General features: G+C 54.2%; 1 pseudogene across 1 annotated transcript; it reads right to left on the bottom strand.

Annotated features, from left to right (window-relative positions):
- Positions 1-4,624: 4,624 nt before the first annotated feature.
- LOC308578262 (zinc finger and BTB domain-containing protein 9 pseudogene) lies at positions 4,625-6,241 on the bottom strand (annotated as a pseudogene). Its single transcript has one exon. The product of its transcript is annotated as a zinc finger and BTB domain-containing protein 9 pseudogene (transcript).
- Between the last annotated feature and the right edge of the window lie 2,269 nt (positions 6,242-8,510).

Raw genomic sequence — 8,510 nt, 5'->3', positions numbered from 1 at the left:
CGCCCTATAGAGCGAAAAATACGGTAAGTTCTTAACCCGAGGTACCACTGTACTACTCCCTTCCAGTTTGGTCTGTTCCTTTTAAACAGGCTGTACCCCTCAGTTTCCACGTTCCAGTCATGAGTCTCATTGTTAGGGAATCATTCTGCCAGAAACAGAGGAGGTTCCAGAAAATTCATTTACATATGGGAGTGGCACTCTAAGCATGCATGGCTCTGGCTGGTAGTGCCAATAAGAAAGAGGAACTATCAGTTTCATTTTTTGCAGACGGCAAATGTCTACCCAATGAGTGCTGCCTGTAAATTCTGCTTTGCTGGGACTGCTGATGGACGCCGTTGCTGGAAAGAGAGACTTTTAACTCAAAGCGTGCTATTATAGCTGTTTGCTTTCAGAGTCTGTGAGTGATTCATCTCTAAGAATAACTTCAGTTACTGTTCACTGTTTCCGAGGAAAAACTCTTCTAAACCATTGAAAGCATGTTACTGAGGTGCCTTCACACAATTATCTACGAGCAGAGAAAGTGTAACGAACCATTAATATTCATTCCAGCAGGTTTCAGTAATGCCTTCTGAGTGATATTTGCCACCCTGTAGTGGAAGCGCCAATTTGTCTTGCTGAACTGAAACCACGAGTCGCTCCCTCCAGCTGCTTCCTTCTTGTACAGTCATACCTCGGGTTGAAGTTGCTTCAGGTTGAGCGTTTTCAGGTTGCGCTCCGTGGCAAGCCAGAAGTAACGGAACACATTACTTCCGGGTTTTGCCGCTCATGCATGTGCAGACGCTCAAAATGACGTCACGCACATTCACAGAAGCGGCAAATCGTGACCCATGAACACGCAGACGCGGGTTGCGTTTGCTTCAGGTTGCGAATGGGGCTCCGGAACAGATCCCGTTCGCGTCCAGAGATACCACTGTAGTTTCTTGCCCTTTATCGGGTTTCTGGAGCATCGCCTCAGTTTCCTGTGCATCAATGAGGCTAGAAATCCCCAGTACCAGGAGTTCTTCTGTCTTCTGCAATATCATCTCCTTCCCCCTCAAGATCTAGTTCAAAGCTCTCCTCATCAGGTTTGCGAGACTCTGCAAATGTTCTTGTCACTGGCCTAGTCATATGGAACTCCCTGCCACTGGAGATTCAGCAGACGCCTTCTGGGCTGACTTTTAAAACGCCTCCCAAAGACTGTTCAACCAAGCCTACGCAGGCAGCTAAGAATACATGGTCTGTGGAGGTTTTTAATTTCTCTCTTTTTTCCACTCATTACAATTTTTTGTTTGGGTTTTGTGTTCTTACATTGCTGTAAACCACTTTAGGATAAAGCGGCATATAAATATTTTTATAAACCAATAAATGATTGTCAGACAATGCGACTAGAAGTGTGTTTATTTGCTCCAAGCGAGACCTGCCATGAAGACACCCCCCCCCCCCAGGATGGGCTTGCCCCTTGTGGGCCTCTGGGATATCTGACCCCCCCCCCCACGCGCCTCTGGCCATTCCACAGCTACTGACTCTTTGTCCTTTTGCTCCCCCCTTTCATTAATATACTGGGTGTTCCTCCCCGCCCCCAGCATTTGCTTCTCACTGCTTTGGTTCTGCTGCTGATGGCACTGGATGTTCTAGCAGGCAGTGAGAGAAGCAACACGCGATGCAGAAAGGTGTCTAGCTGAAACACAGAAAACCAGTTTTAGCACCAGAACTGAGTGCACCCTCATCTTATTTTATTTTAAATAAATCTTCATGCCCTGGGCAGCTTCCGCCTCCTGCAGACTTCCAAACAAACCTTTCTCCTTTTTTGACATCTATGCTGCTCCTGCTCAGAACGGGGAGGTTGAAGAAACAGCAGGGCCCTGAATTTCTCCACCCGCCATAAACCCCCCACCATGGAAGAATTAAGTCTTTCCAGGCTTTTCCTGTACTGTCCAGCCATACCTAAAGGTAAAGGGACCCCTGACCGTTAGGTCCAGTTGCGGACAACTCTGGGGTTGCGGCGCTCATCTCGCTTTATTGGCCGAAGGAGCCGGCGTGCAGCTTCCGGGTCATGTGGCCAGCAGGACTAAGCCGCTTCTGGCGAACCAGAGCAGCGCACGGAAATGCCGTTTGCCTTCCCGCCGGAGTGGTACCTATTTATCTACTTGCACTTTGATGTGCAACTGCTAGGTTGGTAGGAGCTGGGAACTCGCCCCGTTGCAGGGATTCGAACCGCCAACCTTCTGATCGGCAAGCCCTAGGCTCTGTGGTTTAAACCACAGTGCCACCCGCGTCCCACACTAGCCATACCTAGGCCGCCATAAAAAGCCAGGTGGCAGAGGGGCGACATAGGAGACCCCAAATAAACAGCAAGAAGAACTTTCTGACAGTGGAAGCGATTCCTTGGGAAGGAGGTGGGTTCTCATGGAATCGGAGAGTTGTAAGGGACTCCCAAGGGTCATCCAGGCCAACCCCCTGCAATGAAAGCCCAGGTCCCTGGGGGTGGGGTTTGCAACCAACACAAAGACCCACACTTTCACTGCCACCTCCATGGAACAATGGTGGCCAGAAGCCAGGGCTCCTTGGCACCATTCAAGGTGCTGCTTTTGACCTGCTTTTAGAATCACGGAGCTGGAAGGGACTCCAAGGGTCATCTAGTCCAACTGCCTGCAAGGCCAAAAGCCTCTCCTGGGGGGCGCCTTCCTCAACTGTGTCTGCCTTTGGATGGTGGAAGTGAGCCGCCCCAGCAAGAGAAGCCCTCCAGGGAGAGAGGCGGCCAGGGAGCAGTCAAGGGGCGACTGGTTTACCTCTAGAACCTGCCGGCGACATCTGAAAAGGCCGAATGCCGGAAGATACAGGGCAGACGTGTGCAAACCATGGGACTGGCTCCCACAAGAGACAGGGATGGCCACCAATTAGGCAAATTAACGGAGGATCGGGGCCACCCCCCCCCATGGCTCGTTTCTCCGTCTGTGGCCAGGAGCTCTGGGTCTGAAGGGTAGCTTCTCGCTGGGGAGAGGGTTGCGGCAGTCTGGCGCTCCTCTGGGGCTCCTTCCCTTTGGGGCAGGATGCTGACCCAGAGGAGCCACTGGCCTGATCCGGCTGCAGGGGTCCTCTGTGCCTCTGGCATTCCTCAAAAAGACGCCCCCTGCTGGAAGGGGCTCCTTCGTGATTGTTGCGTTATATTGCTGGGAATCTTCTCCCTGGTCTGAACCTCATTTCGTGGGAGAGGGCCCCTCCCGTGGTTTTTGTGTCCTTGTGTTTTTCACTTCTCTCTCTCTCTCTCTCTATGTAATAAATTAAGCTAAACTTTCAAAAGAAAAGGGGGAAAGACCTGTCCTGCCCCATCTCCAGGATCTCTGCTCCCTACCAATCTCCACCCCACAATTTAATAGCAAAGACAGCTTTGGGGCTGCCTGTGCAGGGAAGTTTTCAAGGTGGGACGTTTGGTTCTGCTTCCATCTCTCTTGGAAGCCGCCCAGAGTGGATGGGCCAACCCAGAATACAGAATGAAATAATAAACATAGTTAGTATTTCTATATCCAGTCTGTTTCCCCCTCTGCAGTTCTGGGAAGCTTTGGAAGTTAGCATAGTATCCCAGAGTCAGAAGGGACCATCAGAGTCACGCAGCCCAGCCCAGCCCAAGATCCTTCTTTGACCAACGTGGGACTCGAACCCAAGAATCTCGCGCTCCACTGAGTTATCCCAGCTTATGAACGGAGGGGGGGGGGGAGAAGCCACCCTAGACAAAGTCAAGGCCATTGGGTCTGGTGAACCCAGGGCTGCTGACACTGGCTGGCAGCAGCTCTGCTGGATTTTGGACCTGTGGCCTGGAGATGCTGGGGACTGAGCGCCTGCTGCCACACTACAGTCCTGCGCTTCCCCCTGAGACAGCCCCTCTCCCTCCTGTCCTTCTGCACACAGCTGTGGGGCATGTGGGGCACCTGCAGCCTGCCAGCTCTTCTGGGAAAAGGGCGCTGGAGACCCCCTGGCTGCCGGCTGCCCTCCCTGCAGCCCCAAGGGCCAGACCCCTGGGCCGGCAGCAGGAGGAACCCGAGGGGCTCCTCTGCCCACCAAGCCCTTCCCCTGCCCAGGTCCTCTCAGAAGCAGCGTCCAGAAAGGCAGGGCAGCTCATTCTTACCTGGGGAAATCATAAGAGGGCAGAACAGCGGGGAGGGTTGCCGCCAGGGGCCCCAGGGATCTGGGACAGACGCGCTTTGGGGCACAGCGAGGCCGGGGGGCACAGGGCCGTGTGCAGGCCAACAACCAAAATGGATGTGAGGGAGGAAGAGGAAGAGCAGGGCAAGGCCACAGTGGAGCCTCCATGTCCAGAGCCAGTCCACCGGAAGACCAGGGAGGGCAGCAGCCGGGGAGGCCTCTCTCAGCCCCCCGTCTCCCCCCTGGAGCCGTTGGAGGGGCTGAACGAGAGCAGCTTTCCACGTCCTCATCCAGCAGCCAGTTTGTGTGAATGGCGGGGTTTTAATGTCGATTTCAAAATTGTGCATTGAATTAGATTTTAAATGGTGTCCAGACAGAGGCAGAGAAGTGGGGGGTGCGCAGACGCCACCTGGGGGCAGCAGGGACTCCCCCCCAAGAAGGTGGGGCAGGAAGAGCAGGCCTGTACAAGGCCCCACAGCTTACATGCCTGGGAAGGGGGGACTGTCCAGGAAGGGGAGAGCCCTCTTGACGGAGCCCCCCTCCCCATCACCTGGGGCTTAACCCTTCGCTCCCTGCCTTTCACGCCAGCCTGATCCCCAAAGTGGCGGGGCTGGCGAAGGGGGGTCTTTGGGCGTGTCTATGCCATCGCCCCCCAGCACAGGGGGAGGTGCCCTGCCCACCACACGTACTCTGGCCCCCTGACCCCCAAACCCGCCTCCGTGCCCCCAAGAGGGTCCACAGGGATTCCCATCCCTCCATCCATCTCTGGGTGGGCCTCTCCCCCCTGCTTCTACTTGTAGGTCCAGCAGGCGGTGGCCCAGCCCTGCCCCTTGCAGATCTCCTTGTGCTTGAGGAAGCAGCTCTGGACGCGGAACTTGCGCCCGCAGTCCTCGCAGGCGTACAGGTTGCCGCCGTGCGTCTTCATGTGCTCGGTCAGGTGGTGCTTCAGCTTGAACTTCTTGTTGCAGACGGAGCAGCCAAAGGGGCGCAGGCTGAAGGTCAGCATGATGTGGCGGTCCCGCTTGGGCTTGACCGCAAAGCGCTTCCCGCACAGGCAGCCAAACTTCTTGCCGTCGGGCGCAGACATCAGCTTGACGGGCGCGTGAACCACCTGCCCGTGCACGGCGTGCGCCAGGATCTCGTTGCCATGGAGGTCCACGGGCTTCCACGAACTCTCGGGGAAGGCCACCGAGTCCGCCTTTGTCGAGAAGCCGCCGCCAGGGCCGCTGGACGAGGATGCCGCCGGGGCGCCAGGGAGCAGGTAGCTGACCTCGCCGCTCTCCTGGATCTCGGCCGGGCACAGCCCCGACACGGCCAGCGGCCTGCCCAGAGACTTGAAGAAGCCAGCCTCCGACAGGCACGAGCTGCTGCCGGATCCGCCCAGCACCGAGGCCGAGGCGGCCGCCTCCTCAGCGTCAAAGCGCTCCTGCTTGATGTAGAAGACCTTGGGGGCCTCGTGGGCCGAGGCAAAGGGCGGCTCCTTGACTCGGCTCTCCTCGGCCTTGGCCGGCCCGTCGGTGGAGCCGCTGCAGATCTGCGCCTGGTGCTCCTCATCCTCCTCCTCCTCGTCCTCCTCCTCGTCAGGCGGCACGCGGATCTTCAGGACCTCGCCGTCGGGGCAGGTGCGCCGCCGCCGCCCAGGAGCCTCGGCTTCAGCCTCGTCCCTGGAGCCAAAGTAGTTGCTGCTGCTGGGCGACTGGCTCTCGCTGGCGCGGCTGGACCAAGGCCGGCAGGCGCCGCCCTCCAGCTCCTTGAGGATGCCTGAGCACTGGTCCACCACCTGCCACATCTGGAGCCCGCTGGCCACCAGGAGGTGGCTGGGCAGGGCCTCCAGGAGCAGCCTGAGGCGCCCCGAGTAGATGAGCTGCAGGAGGTTCTCGAAGGCGTCCGGCTCGATGACGCCGGGCAGCACGATGCAGTTGGTGTCGTGCAGGAGCAGCTTGTCGTGGAAGTAGGGCGAGGAGGCGGCCAGGACGCTCTTGTGCGCCTGGAAGACGCGGCCCTGGACGTGGATGGCGATGTTGCAGAACTTGCCCTCCAGCCGGTGCTTGTTGAGCGACTCCAGCAGGACGGCGGCGTAGTGAGGGAACTCAATCTGCACGCTGCGCGTCTCGGGCTCCATGGCCGCTGCAAGGAGGAGGGAGAGGGTGAGGGGCCAAGGGGGGAGGAGAGGGCACAGGGGGCTCCGCAGGCCAGGCGGGAGGGAGCCCAAGGGTCATCTAGCCCAACCCCCACAAGAGGCTTGCTTTATCAACTGTATTGCAGGGGGCTGGGCTCCTTTCCAAACCTTTCTCTCTCCTCTGCTGCTGCCTTGTCTCAGAAGCCTGGGCAGCCGCCCACCAGGGATTCCTGATGATACAAGGTGTTGGGATAAAAAACCATAAAACAACATTGTGATGCCCCCCTTTGGGAACGCTGCCTTCTGTAGGTGGCCACGGGAAGCCACAAGTTTGGCCAGGAGTTCCCTGTTTGACAGAAATCATATTTCTCTTTCGGAGGCTTCTGGCTGGACAAATTTTGGAGCCTCCTTGAGTCTGTTCATTTTCTAGTGCTGATTTGTGGGTTCATTTGTCTGTTTTACAGCACTGTTGCTGATATTTCACAGTGCTCCTAATTGTGTTCTGTGATTTGGAACAATGTGATTTGTTTATTTCTGTTAAAGTAAGCTGCTTTGAGCTTTCAGTAAACAAAAAATGGCATGTAGGCACATTCAATAATTTACACAGAGAGAGGAATTGGTAGGGACCTCGAGGGTCATCTTTTAAAATATTTTACTGCAAGCCGCCCAGAGTGGCTGGGGCAACCCTGTCAGATGGGAGGCACATAAGTAATAAAATCTTGTCCAGCCCCCTAGATAACCTTCAGGGTCCCTTCTGACCCGACATTTCTACGCTCCTCAGCTGCTGCTGCTGCTGCTGCCTGGCCTCCGGTGAAGCTCCAGGATCTCTCCAGCCACTGGAGCAGGACGGGGCAGGAGGAGAGTCCAGAATAGAATAAGGGGAGGGGTCTTCTTTTGCTGTTTACTTATTGACTTGTTTTCCTCTTGTATATTATGGTGTGAAACACCCTGAGATCTGAATGTGTTTTTTTTAATTCAGGAGTGTACGCCCGACAATGGAGGCGTTCCACAACCGAGGTTCCACTGTAATAATATGAATAATAAAAGCACCCTGCCTATCAGAGACGGAGGCGCCTTTGGGGCTCTCTTGGCTTCTCTCTTCTCGCCCCATCTTTCAAGGGGAATCTCTGCCACTTCATGTGCCTATATGCTCCCCCCCTTTCTTTCCTGAGATTTCCACTATTTACTTCCAGTAGCACCTTAAAGACCAACTAAGTTAGTTCTTGGTATGAGCTTTCGTGTGCATGCACACTTCTTCAGATACACACATACTGTACATACATACACACACACACACACACACACACACACACATACATACAGTGTATCTGAAGAAGTGTGCATGCACACGAAAGCTCATACCAAGAACTAACTTAGTTGGTCTTTAAGGTGCTACTGGAAGGAATTTTTTTATTTTGACTCTGGGGTGTTAGCGGAAAAATCCGAGGGCTCCCTTGGACGAAAACAAAGACACCAACTAGGATTACTTGGAGCAAAACAGCAGCCTGTAGGCTTGGCCTTGATTGAACTGTTGCAACAGGGTGCTCCCCTCACTTGCAGGAGAGAGGAAGGACCCAGAACAATGGTGCGCAAGGCCTTATAAAGACTTTTGAAATTGCCACCCTGTAGACCAAGACCACCCCCTGGAACATCATACATACATCACAGAAGGGGTGTAACCTAAGACCACCCCTCAGATACATCACACCTACATCACAGACAAGGCAGTCCAAAATAGAATTTTTAATATTGTTTTTCTCCCTTTTTTGTTTATCTCCTGTCTGGCAGGTTCCTTGATTGGATTGCCTGGGGAGCCTGGCCAGTCTTTTGTAATGATAAATACTTAGTTCCTGGGCCAGGTCACAGGCTGACACCCTATTCAAACACAGACATACCCTTAAGACAGGATTTGTGAAGGAAAAGACAATGGGGAGGCTTTTCCGGTTTGACCTTGCAGAGAAAACATTTGCTCAGTTTAGGAACCAAAAAGGTTCCAGGCGTGTCTTCCTGTGCTGATCTATATATGTGCTTGGTTGGTACACTTATGAACATTATCATATATTTAAGAGCATAAAATTCCTATTACAGGGTTGCGGCAAATGTTATGTGCAAATGGCTTTAGATACCTCTTAGGTCCATATACCATATATTCAACCAAAAAACAGCGACAATTTGTTATTGACATAGGATGGACATATTGGCTGGACATATTCTTATGAAAATTATGGGGGGGCACATCTTTAAAGTTGTTAAATGTTACAAATATTATGCC

Source organism: Podarcis bocagei (assembly GCF_964188305.1).
Source record: "Podarcis bocagei genome assembly, chromosome: W".
NCBI classification, from domain to species: Eukaryota; Metazoa; Chordata; class Lepidosauria; order Squamata; family Lacertidae; genus Podarcis; species Podarcis bocagei.
Note: the sequence above shows the minus strand (reverse complement) of the source record. Positions and strands in the feature narration are given on the sequence as shown.